The sequence below is a fragment of the Camelus dromedarius genome, chromosome X (genome assembly GCF_036321535.1).
Source record: "Camelus dromedarius isolate mCamDro1 chromosome X, mCamDro1.pat, whole genome shotgun sequence".
Classification (NCBI taxonomy): Eukaryota; Metazoa; Chordata; class Mammalia; order Artiodactyla; family Camelidae; genus Camelus; species Camelus dromedarius.
The window spans coordinates 75,614,185-75,627,263 of record NC_087472.1 but is presented as its reverse complement, the minus strand read 5'-3'; the positions used below and the strand labels follow the sequence as shown (position 1 = coordinate 75,627,263).

Genomic DNA, 13,079 nt, shown 5'->3' with positions numbered 1-13,079 from the left:
CACATGTCAGCCACTGAATTATTCCTTCCTATGACTAAAGAGCAGAGAGATTTGGGGGAGAGTGGCACAGGAACCTGGAGAGGTAAGCAGGGTCAGACCACGCAGGGCCTGGAAGATCCTGTTAGCAAAGTTGGCCTTTATCTTCAAAGCAAAGGGAAACAGAGTGATGTGCTTAAATCTGTGTGTCAAGGACTGTGGAGGGTCTGAGGATTTATCCTACTTGCAAGCTCACAAGCTCATTTGCCACAGATTGACGGATCCTGGCAGAAGACAGAAGATTCCCGGGTGAGAGACAAAGGACATTATACTGGCAGCAAAAGCAGTAGCCAGGGCACCGAGTTTGCACCAGCTCTCCATGTGCCCAAAGTCGCACGGGGATGATGAAGGTAGACTTGCCTGGACGCCTGCACAGGCAGAGGGTTGTGACCTGGGACGGGAACCCTGAGCTTGGGAGTTGTACCGCTGGTACAGTGAGCAGAAGCAATCCTGCTCTCAGGGGGAGGCCTTACCTCATCCTTCAGGATTGCTCAGCACAAATAAAACCCTGAGAAATCTCCCTGGTTAAGGGTGATTAGGGCTTTAAATTCCTGGCATACCTTCCATCAAAACCACAAAGGAACACTCAGGGCCCATAGTGGACTTCCTCTCCCAACACTGCTGTTGAAAAGGTCAACATTTGGAGAACCAGCTCATGACTTGGAGAAAACTAACACGAACTCGCTGCCTTACACCACGTCTGACTCATACCCATCGGGCTACAAACCTGCTGTAACTTACCCTGTGTTGACCCCGACATGGTCCTGCAGCTACGGCCCCACTTGGTCCCCCTATCAATGGGGTGGGGGAATGGAACACACCCTGCAGTAATTCCAGTGAAAGAGTGTGTACAGAGACAGCGGCACTTTGATGAGTGAAAAGAAAAGGCACCCAACCTCATGAGGAAGGAAGAACAGGTGGAGGCAAGGAGGATGGTGTGCTGGGCTGAGGACGTGGAAGATGCCTGAACCCGTGGGCACTGCTGCTCCACGGAAGCTTAAAAATGGCCCCTGAAGAGGTGGTTTTTGCGTGTAGACAGGATGTGGGCCTGGTGGAAAGTGCACAGGACCCAGAAGAGAGGCACCAACTCTTCCCAGTAAGTTGCAGTCCTGCTTCTTAGAGAAAGCCTCTCCCTGCATTTTCTAGGAGAGATGGAGCTCTTGATATACTTGGTTGCCATGGCAACTGAGGTACTTGACCCAGCTTCTGCCAACCACGTGTCTCACCAGGACCAATTTTTTACCAAAATGGGTTCATAATAGTCAGACACTTTGCTCTGAACTTGCTGATATTACCTGCGGGTGGGTGAGTGGCTTTCAGGATGGCGACAGCTCTGGGGGTGGTCTGGGGCACATTACTCCATCCAAACCTGTAGGAGGAACTCTCCTGTTTATTCTGCTGTGGTCGACGGTTCTCTGTAATGTGAGGCTTGTTTGTTGTGCTCCTTATATCACCTCAATGCTATTTTAAAGGAGGATTTAATCATTCGAATTCTGAGACAATGTCTGCTCATTGTTAATTATAATGTAATACGACTACAGTCTCGTTAATAATTTAACGATTATATTCAACATGTAACGATTTGTGGCATCGTACTAGGTAATATGCTAAGCACTTTACACATAAAATCTCACTGAAGTTTCACCAAAAACGGGTAAGGTTTTGTGGGGGTTTTTTTTAACCTCCATTTGATGATGAAGAGACCGAATCCCAAGAGAAGTTAGCTACTGGCACACAGGTAAGACATGACAGCAGGGCGGGAGTCCAGAGCCTGCAGCAGGTGTAGTGAGTCCCACAGGACTGAACCTGCACCGCAAATGGGTCCCTGCATTTTTGGTTTAATGCCGCCTTCTAGAAATTCGTAACCTCTTTTCTCTGAATTCGTGCTTGTAGGTGGTGTCTGACCAGACAATGCGGTAGGAACTGGGGACCCGGAGCCTCTGTTCTCCTGAGGCCCAGTCCACCAGCTCCCAGCCTCACTGGGACAGGTTCTCTGCTGTGCACTCACCCAGCCACCCACCCAGACTGCCCTCCCCTCCTGCCCTGGCGGGTGTCTTGTCCTCACTCCACCCTCTGGTGGGAGCCTGGGTGTGGGCCCAGGAAGGGCCAGGGTGGAGAGTGCCGGGTCCAGGGTGCGGCCCCTAGACACCTGTGAGGAACTTCAGGACATCAGACAGCAAATACAAAACACAACGACAGGTCAAAGAGAGACTGTGGGAGAAAGGTGGGGGAAAAAAAGCTTTTCACTGCTTTCGGAATGAGAAACCACACATTTTCATTTTGCAATAGGCCCCTCCTTATATAGCTGGACCTGCGTGGTAGACGAACACAGTTCAGATCGCACAGCTCCGAATCCCAGGTTTGCTTTGTCTTTTCTTCTTGCCTTTAACGAAAAGAAAAAATTGAATAGATGAAAATTACAGTCATAGTATAAAATCCAAAAACTTCAAAACACACAGTCAAAAATGTGCCTCTCACCCCAGCTGTGGAAGCACCCAGTTCTGCTCCCAAAGGCAACAACACGTTCTGCCAGGTTCTTCTCTAGCCTTCCTTTCAGAGGTACATTATGCATAGACAAGCGTACACGTGTATTTCAACCTGTCCGCTTTATGTACAAATAGCCAACAGCATTGTGGGCCTGCATTTTCCATTTTTAATGTACCTCGGAGGTCTTTCTGTCGGATCATGATGAGGACAAATGTTGGAGAGTGCTGGTCATGTCATGGTTTTAAGAGCTCTAAACCTGTTGGTTTAACCCTCGTCAGACCCACTGGAGGAAATGTGACCCTTGTTTACTGATGAGGAAACGAAAGCTCACAGAATGTGAATAACGTGCCAAAGTGATATGGCCCATAGTGGGAAGAGCCAGGATCGGACCCATGCACTGCAGTTTCAGAATGCACACTTAACCCCTAAGCAGCTACATAACATTCTTTAAAACAAAACAAAACAAAACAAAAAAACCCAAAACAGCTACATGGTATCCTTTTACATAGATGTATCCACCTTTATTTATTTACCAGTCTGCTACCCATGGACACTATGGGTTTTCCAATCCCCGATGATACTGCCTTGAATAAGCTTATATGGGACATCATTCCACACACGGGCAAGTATATCCAGTGGATAAATTCATAGAAGTAGGATTTCGGGATCGAAGAGCAAATGCACACAGCACGTTGCCAGATGCTGCTAAATTTCCCTCTCTAGGTCTTATATCAGTTCACACCCCCTCTAACAATGCAGGAGCATTTCTGTTCCCGCACAACCTCGCCGCAATCGTGCATCTCAAACATTTGTGTATGGGGCAACTTGATAAACCACGATACCTCGTTGTAGTTAAAATACACGTTTCTCTTCTTATGAGCAAGGCTGGGGGGTTTTAAAACACGTTTAAGCCACTGTGTATCTTCCCTCCTGTGAAAGTATTTGTCAGACCAATAGCAGAGACTGACTAGCTGTTCTCCAAACCCGTTTCCTTTTCCTGCTGGAAGGTTCCCAGCCTTCCAGCACCGAACTGTGGCCTGTGGGCTGAGTCCTGGCCAAGGGAAAGAGGACCTGAGTGAGGTACAACATAGACCAGCATGACTCCTACAAGCCTCCCGTGAGAGCCTCCTCTTTTCTTTCTTCCCTCATCTGCTGGCAAAATGCTTGTACCCGAGTGACCGACGTAGCCAGTGCTGAAGGTGGCAGAGCTCCTTCTGTCAGTCTGGGTCCTGAATTTTTTTCCAAAAGCAGAGCCTGTCTCCTAAACCTGCCTTCATTTGGAATTTACACGGGCGGGAAACATTTCCGTAGTGCAAGACCACTACGATTTGGGAGTTTACCTGTTACAGCGGCTGGTGTTATGACACGCAGTAGAGAAGCCTTTGTGCCGTTTTTCAAAAATGAGTCAATAAAACACCATTCTTATTAGGAAATCAGCCCATTGCCTGTGACATGGAGAGCAGACACTTCTTGAAACTTGGCCTTTTGAGTTTCCCTTTACACAGATTTAGCCGGCTGAATCTCTATTCCGTCTTGCACTGAAATATATCACTTTTTCCTTTCATGAATTTTGCTATGCAACATGCCTCGAAGGACCCTGTTCATTCTAAAATTATATCGACAAACCTTTAGAGAGTCTCTTCTATATCTCTGTTTCTGAAGGTGTTCCATCATGAGTGAATGATGACTTAACAACATATATTTCTGCATCCACTGAGGAGATCGCGTTTAGTTTGCCTTGCCCTTCCGTCTGTTAGGGTGAAGAATTACATTGACTTATGTTCTAATTGGTAATTGTATGCTGTGTTTTCTCTATGTTGCTGGTCTTTTTCTTTCTTTCTTTTTTTTTTTTTTTTTTTACAAGTATTTGCTTGCGATATTTTCATCCATGTTTATGAGACAAGGTGGTTTGCAATTTAACCTTCTCAAAGTGTCCTGACCAGTTTGGATACCAATGCTATGCTTCATAAAACACGAAAATGTAGTATAGCCTGTTTCCCTATTCTCTGAATATTTTGTGTAATACTGGAATTATCTCTTATTTAAATATTGACAGAACTCATTTATGAAGCTGTCTGGGCTTAGAGATCCCTTTGTGGAAAGTTTTAATTTCATTCACTTCATATTTTTAGTTCAAACCATGTTTTTTAAATGTCATCTTCTCTCCGGTTGATTAAGTTGTATTTTACTGTGTGTCCTCCTCCTCTTAAATTTCAAGTTTATTCGCATAAAGGTCTCTAGTGATGTCACTCTATTTGACTCCTGGTATTACTAATTTGTGCCTTTACTCATTTTTCTTTATAAGTCTCTCTTCTTACCGACTATTAAAAGGACCAGGGATACACTGTGTTAAAATGCTCTGTTGTATGCTTCATTATTTTGGCTTTTATCTTTACTGATCCTTTGTATTTCTCTGTGTTATCTTGCTATTTTTTAACTTGTTGAGGGGGATGCTTAGCGCTTTTTCTGCTATTCTTCTTGTCTTTTTTCTTTTCTAAAATGTATTATATTTCTTGAGCTATAACTCACATACAGCATTATATTAGTTTCAGGTGTAAAACATGATGATTTGATATTTGTGTATATTACAGAACGATCACCACGATCAGTCTACTTAACATGTGTCACCATTCACAGTTACAAAACTGGTGCTTTTGTGCTGAGGACTTTTAAGGTTTGCTCTCTTAGCAACTTTCAAATACACTCGACCCCCAATGGATGCCTGAATCCACGGAGAGTACTAACCTCTATATGTACTATGATTTTTCTTTACATAAGTACCCATGATAAAGTTTAACTTGTCAATTAGGCACAGTAAGAGAATATCCAAATTGCCAGCATCACTCCGCTTGCACTTTGGGCCCATAATTAAGTAAAATAACGCTTCCTGGAACACAAGCACTGCAAAGCCGCCCCAGTGGATCTGATAACCCAGATGGCTGTACTACAGGGTGATTAATGGGAGGGATGTGCTGGACGAAGGAGTGATTCATTTTCAGGTGGGACAGAGCAGGACAGCAGGAGATTTCAACACGCTACTCAGAATGGCGCAGAATTAAAAAGGTACAATTTGTTTATTTCTGGAATTTTCCACGTAGAATTTTTAGACTGCAATTGATAGCGGTAACTGACACTAAAGGGAATGAAACTGAGGATAAGGGGGGACGACTGTATGCAATGCGGTACCATTAACTCTAGTCACCATACTGTACATTACATCCCCACGACGTTTATTTTGTAATTGGAAGTTTATACCTTTTGACTTCTCTGGCAATCACCAATCTGTTCTCTGTATCTACCTGTTTGGTTTTTTGTTTGTTTTCGTGTTGTTTTGTTTTGAAATTCACATATTAGGTGAGATGATATGGTATTTGTCATTCTCTGTCTGACATATTTTCCTCAGCATAATGCCATTGAGGTGCATTCATGTTGCCCCAGACGGCAGATTTCCTTCTTTGTGACGTAGTAATATCCCACTGTATATAGATAGGTACACCACTATTCTTAATCCTTTATCCATCGATGAACACAGGCTGCTTGCATAACTTGGCTGTTGTAAAAACACTGCGATAAACGTGGAGGTGCAGATATCGTTCTGAAGTAGTGTTTTCATTTTCTTCAGATAAAAACCCAGAATTGGAATTGCTGGATTCTGGAGCGGTTCCCTTTTCAGTTTTGGAACAACTGCCATACGCTTTTCCCAACTTGGCTGTGCCTGCTTACATTCCCACCAACAGCTCACAGGGGTTCCCTTTTCTCCACATTTTCACCAACACTTGTTCTTTCTTGGCGCTTTGATAATAGCCATTCTGACAGGTGGCAGATGAGATGGCTTTGTGGGTTTGACTTGAATTTCCCTAATGATTAATGATGTTGAGTAACTTTTCACGTATATGTTGGCCAGCTCCATGTCTTCTTCTCTTTTTTCTAATATATGCTTTTAAGGATATAACTGTTCACGTAAGTGAGCTGTCTTCCCAAGTTTGCTCAGTGACATCTCCATTGCCACCTGGTTGAATGTGTTTCATCATTTGCACACAGCTACATGATGCAAAGTCAGGCTGAAATGGGAGCTGATTTACTTCTGGTTTGGTCATCCTGACTCACAGGGTGGAAGCCACTGGGGTCTCTGCTAAAAGTGAGGGGTGTTTGACCTCCACCACCACCACCACCACCTGCACCTCTGAGATTTCAAACACAGCTCAGTTTTACAGCTGTTTACTTTTGGGTAGACAGTGCTGGACAGAAAGTGTTTTCAGACGTAAGCTTGCTCTGCTGGTCCTGCCTTGTCCTAAGAGACTCAGTAATTGCACACAGTAATTCCTCAGCGTCCTCTTAGAACTGAGTTGATTAAAACTTCTTTTCTTTATACATCCCCTGAGCTTAATAGTTACTCTCAGCAGGCACCCTGTCCCTTACCACCTACTTCACATTTATCAGAATCTGAAGTCTGTTATCTGAGTGCAGGTGCTGAGTACAATAAACATCACTTAGACCTATCTCATTTGCTATTTATTCAGTTCTTCTCTGTTTCTGTTTCTCGCATGAGTTGGCTATGGCTCTAACCCATACCCTATTTATTTCAGGATGCAGCTTTCATTGAAGATGTGACTAGCTTTTAAAGTTTTTGCTTGGAGGTAACAGAACACATTACACAATATTCTGTGGAAGGCTTGGATTAAATGTTTCTGTCATATCAATACCTGTAAAAGATATAATGTGACCTACTGTGTGTGACTTTCCATTTGGATGGCATATGCCATAGACCAAGGTAAGTCACGTGGATGTGCTTGAGTTCAGCAGGGACATACAGCCGTTCTGCTGGGGAAATCAGTTCAGGGTGTGCTGGTGAATATTTTGCAGAATAATACAACTGGCAAAACTTGGTTCGTTTGTCCTTTTAAATATTAATCCTTTAACATTGATGAAGCACTTGCTAGGGATCCATCTTGGGAATTCAGTGTACAGTTGAGTTCTGCTTTGCAATCCAATGAGAAAATATGTTATCAATTCCTGACAGTAGAGTGTTGAAGTTCCCAACGATAATACTGGGCTTGGCTGTTATTCCTTTCAGCCCTATCAGCTTTTGTTTCATGTAGTGTATGTAGCGACTGGTTCTGGCTGCCTACACACTTAGGGTTCCTATGACTTCTTGCTGGATCTCTCCGACCGATACCTCATGTAACATGCCATCTGTGCCCAGTAATCTTTCTGATCGGAAGTACACGTTCTCTGATACTGATACAGCCACTTCTGTTTCTTAAATAATTAATGTAAGCATGATGTATATTTTCCCCATCAACCTACTTTAAATCTACCGGTGTAGTTGTTTTTGAAATGCTTTTCGTGTAGACTGAGTATATTCAGGTCACTTTTCTTTCATCATTTCTGTTCATGTCTGCCTCTAATTGGTTTACTTAGAAAATGTATACTTAAAGTAAATATCTCTCTTAAAATGAGACAAATTAACTTATTTACATTCAGATACAGACTCACAAACATAGAAGACAAACTTGTGGTTACTAGGAGGGATAAGGGGTGTGTGGAGAGATAAATTGGGAGTTTGGGATTTGCAGATATATATATATATATATATATATATATATATATATATATATATATATATATATATATAAAATAGATAAACAGCAAGGTCCTACTGTATAGCACAGGGAACTATATCCAACACCTACTAATAGCCTACAATGAAAAAGAAAATGAAAAGGACTATACACATAGATATGTGTATATATAACTGAATCACTATGCTGCACATTGGAAATTAACACAGCATTGTAAACTGACTATACTTTAATTTTAAAAAAGTAAATATTCCTCTGTTAGGACTTAAGTCTACACTTTCAGCTTTTTTATTTTTCTTCTTTCCTCTGATTCTCATTCTTGTGTTTCATGTTCACCTTTCTCTGGTTTCCCTGACTATCTCTTAGAGTTTCATTTTGATTTCAAAGGGCACAATCTCTCAGTTATAAAATAAATAAGCTCTGGGAATCTAATGTACAGCATGGTGACTACACTTAATAATAGTGTATTGGATACTTGACATTTGCAAGGATAGCAGAGCTTCTGTGTTGTCACCACACAAACAAAAACGGTAATTAGTGAGGTGATGCATATGTTAATTAACTTGATTGTGGTTATCATTTCATTATGCATATGTCTATTAATTCAGCACATTGTACAACCACCAAAACAAACGGAGATTGAAGAAATGGCATGGCGCTTCCTTTTGTGCTCCGTGGCTTAAGATGGAAAATCTGCTGTCCCTGGAATTGGTTTTCCCTGATAAAGAACATGTCATTTCTGTGTCTTTCATTTCTCGATTGTTTTCTTTTTCTTTTGTCTTAAGCTTTCAGTAATTCAAGAATCTTGTGCCTTATCAAAATTACTCTGGGTTTATCCTATTTGGAGTTCACTCATTTCCCTGAGTTTGTAGCTTTATGGGTGTTCAATTGTTTTGTTTTGTTTTGTTTTGTTTTTATCAAATTCGTAAAGTTCCAAGCCACTAGTTTTTGAATATATTTTTTAAAGTAAAATGACAGTTCATATCTTAAATTCTATGTGTCTAGAGAATCCTAAGATGGCTGGAAGTACTGTAACATGATGACATCATGCTTTTGAAAATTCAGCCTTACGTTTTAGCACAGTTCCTGATTTCCAGACTATGGGGAAGGATATAAGACAGTTCCCATCTACCCAGAAGCAGCTTCAGCTCGATAGGACAAGCCTCTGATATTACTAATCTTTTGGAACATACTTTAGAGCCAGGTCTGCATATTCAACTTTAAGCAACAGATTTAAAAATCATGTGTGGATCATTTCCGCTTCCAGCCATGGCCATGATGAAAGGGCTTGTTACAGTTCTAATACATCACAGACAAAAATTAAAAATCTGGGGAAAGAAAAAAAAAAGTCTGCGTGTAGGCACCAGAGGATGACTTTTGTGTCCAGCACATCAGGGCAGAAAGTTCTGGGGAGAAGGGAACCTCACTAAGGGGAATCCCACAGTCTTGGGCTGCTTTTTCCCCTCAGGGAACTTGCTGAATCCTAAACTGCCCTGGGTGGGAGCCCAACATTCTATGGGCAAAACACCCATGAAGAAGCAGGGAAGACATTTGCTTCCAGGAAAATTCATAGGGCTGGGAAAACTGCTGCAGTCAGACTTTCAAACCAGACAATACTGAGCAGTCACGATCTCAGGGAGAAGAAGAAGGGCAGGCAGAAGGGAGACCTCCCTTGGGTGGGTTTCTTCCTTGAGGCATTTGTTTGTACCTAAACCGCATAGGATCTGAGACTCAGAAGATGAGGAGACAGCTGGCCCAAGTCTCAGCAGTTTCCTCAGGAGTCCCACGGTGTATTAGGGTACAACCCTGAGTGCAGAACTCACCCAAATGCTCATCCCCAGTACACATCCCAGACTGCGAGTTGGGACCCCTGGAGACCTGTCACTCAGGAGGAGGGAAACCAGGGGTTACCCACGCCCGATAAAGCCTGAAGCGTCCTCAAATCACCTCAGCTCCTGACTGGATTGTTGTGGCCGCCCCACACTAGCTGCTGCCAGAGAGGGGGTGAAACTTCTCCGGAGGGAAGAGCATCCTGCAGAGAGGCAGCTCTGTTTTCAACAATGTCGGACATTTGTTTGTTGTTAATTTTTAACTTTTTAGGTATTTATGTGTTTTTTTTAGGGAGGATGTACTTAGGTCCATTTATTTGTTTATTTTTAGTGGAGGTACTGGGGACTGAATCCAGGACCTTGAGCGGGCTGAGCGAGCACTCTGCCACTGAGCTATGTCCTCTTCCTCATGTCGGCCATTTAGATCAACCACCAGACCTATCAAAACAGGTTATGAAAAGAAGAGAGAAGAAAACACCCAGAAGACCCCAATATTGGAATTATCAGACATGGGCAGAGAAATAACTATGACTAACATGTTCCAGAATATGGATGACATAACTGAGGTCTCATCAGAAAACTGGAACTTAAAAATCAAACAAGTGCAAACACTAAAAATCGGAAAACTAAAAAATACACTCACTGACATTAAGAACTCAGCATTTGAGGAGGTATAGCTCAAGTGTTAGAGCACATGCTTAGCATGCATGAGGTCCTGTGTTCAATCCCCGGTACCGCCTCTAAAAAGCAATCAATCAATCAATCAACAGACCTAATTACCCCCCTCAAATAAAAAAAAATTAAAAATTAAAAAAACCCTCAACATTTGAGTGTCACAGCATATTAAAAGCAGCAAAATAGAGGGAGGAGAGGAGAAAGAGCGGGGGCAAGGGCAAGAAGAGGGCTGACGGGTGCATAGAGTTTGTTCCTGAGACCTCTGAGACACATGTGACTTCTGCTTAGAAGGGACAAGGACAGACCATAGTTTAGGGGCGGCTAATATCTGGAGAGCCCTTGCTGTGTACTGGTCAGTCCACTGGGGCTCTACAGTCATTATCCAGAGACGGACTTGGTCGCTCTTCTACACGCTGCATCTGCCCCCAGGAGACTCTTCTGCCTCCTGATCGAAGAGCACTAAGAATTTTTGAATCAATTTATTGTGGTGTGTGTGTGTGTGTGTGTGTGTGTGTGTGTGTGTGTGTGTGTGTATGTGTGTGTAGAGAGAGAGACAGACAGACAGAGAATGAAGTTTACCATTTGGACCATGTTCAAATGTACAACCATGTACAATTCTGTGGAATGAATTAGATTCACAGTAATGCACAAAAATCACCTCTCTTTCCCAAAGCTTTTCATTGATAAGCACAGAAACTCTGTTTACATTGAACAGTAACACCCCTGTTCTCTCTTCCACCCAGTGTCTGGTGTCCTCTAATCTACTCTCTGTCTCTATAAATTTGCCTAGTCTAGACATCTCCTATAGGTGGGATCAGACAATGCTTGGCCTTTTATGTATGTATTATTCAACTCAACAGATGTTTGCCGGGCTGGCCATCTTGTCTTAATGACACTTTAAAGCATACAAATAACAAGGTTTCCATTTTCTTTTGGGTTGGTAAGGAGAATGTAGAAGCAGCTTTTCACAGCCCACTGTAGTCATGTGCACAATTCCCTGTATGCATTTTCAGCCACATCTCCGGTATTTTAGGGGAACGTTGAGATTCTCCTACAAGCCTGCCAAGTAATAGACATGATGTTTCAATCAATGAGCGGGTGAGAATATTCTGAATTCTATGAGACAAAAGAGAATTAAAAGGGTTTTTCACCACAGACCATTTGTTTTCTACTCAGGATTGGATGAAGTGAAATAAGAAATTATGTACACTGATGACTCAGACCTCTAAGGGTGAACTCTCTTCTCTCAGTGACGAATTACTTCAACATCAGAGCAGAGAAATGGTATACGCCTCTCTGACCCTCATCAAAGAAACTCGGCCGTCTCAGGTGAGGAAGATGACAAAACAAACAAACAAACAAACAAAGCAGAGGTTTTTCCAGACTCACTCTCTGTGGACACAACCGGTTCACCATTTCTCTCCCTTTGTGTCACCCCTTTTAGATAAACACCCAAGGAGATTGACGGCGATAGCACCCAGCCTCTCCACGAGCTCCTTCTCGTTTCAGTGTCTGAAGCCTTTGCTTCCTCTCTTGCAGAACAGATTTTACAGCTATTAGGCAAGCACGGAGCTAGCAACAAGATCGAGTAGAATTCATAAAGCAGGGACCGCCTGCTGTCTGTGCTGCTTCCTTGTCCTTACTTACCTACAGTATCTACTGTGAGCAGGAGTGGTTCCACCTTAGAGTGCGGTGCCCTGGTTTCCCAGGGAGAGTTCGGTAAGTCCACAACAGGTTTTCAGAGGAAGGATGTAATGTCACATGTCAGCTGGTGAGTCTGCAGTGTTATGATGTCTCTCCGTGGATGTTCTCATGATCTATGAAAACCTCGACTGGAAGGTAATGGTATATTTTTAAAAACCTCCAGAGACTAGATCCTGCGTGTTTTTCATCTGGACGGGAATCTCCCCTTCTTCCCACGGTCTCCAGAACCGACTCACAGAACAAGAACTCATCAGTCTACAAATGGTGCTGAGGCACGTGCATGTACTTAACTAGGGGCTAGAGAGAGTTCAGTTGGCAGGATCTACAGCTCACGAGACCCAAGTATTACAGGGTGGAGATTAAGGACAGAGGGGAACTGGGTCACAAGTTTCTGGCACTGGGTCAGATACAGCAGGGGAGCAAAGGAGACAGGAAAAAGAACAGCTATTTGCTGGTAGGAACGGCCATCTCCTGGCATGAAATGGAGGTCTGGGGCATAAGAAAGGCTTTCAGGAACTGTCCTCGATGTTCCGGCAGGACCCGAGCTGGACTCTGCAGGTGCTCATGGGACAAATGTATACCAGGCTCCTTCCTTGTGACTAGATGACCAGACCTGCTGGCCATGGGATAGGCGTGGCAGCACCTCTGTCGAAGGTCACACCATCAAGCCTCACCCTCCTGAGTTAGGTCCTGCATGCCTTCATCAGCGCACAAGTTGATTTTCTGTGATTCTAGTTTTCACCTGTGACCCTGGTGCGCAGCATGG

The 13,079-nt window shown here is 43.2% G+C and overlaps 1 long non-coding RNA gene across 1 annotated transcript; it reads right to left on the bottom strand.

Annotated features, from left to right (window-relative positions):
* Positions 1-2,294: 2,294 nt before the first annotated feature.
* Positions 2,295-12,417, bottom strand: LOC135320149 (uncharacterized). Its single transcript, XR_010379395.1, has 2 exons — positions 12,257-12,417; positions 2,295-2,419 (listed from the first exon to the last, which is right to left on the bottom strand). It is a non-coding gene; the product is annotated as an uncharacterized LOC135320149 (long non-coding RNA).
* Between the last annotated feature and the right edge of the window lie 662 nt (positions 12,418-13,079).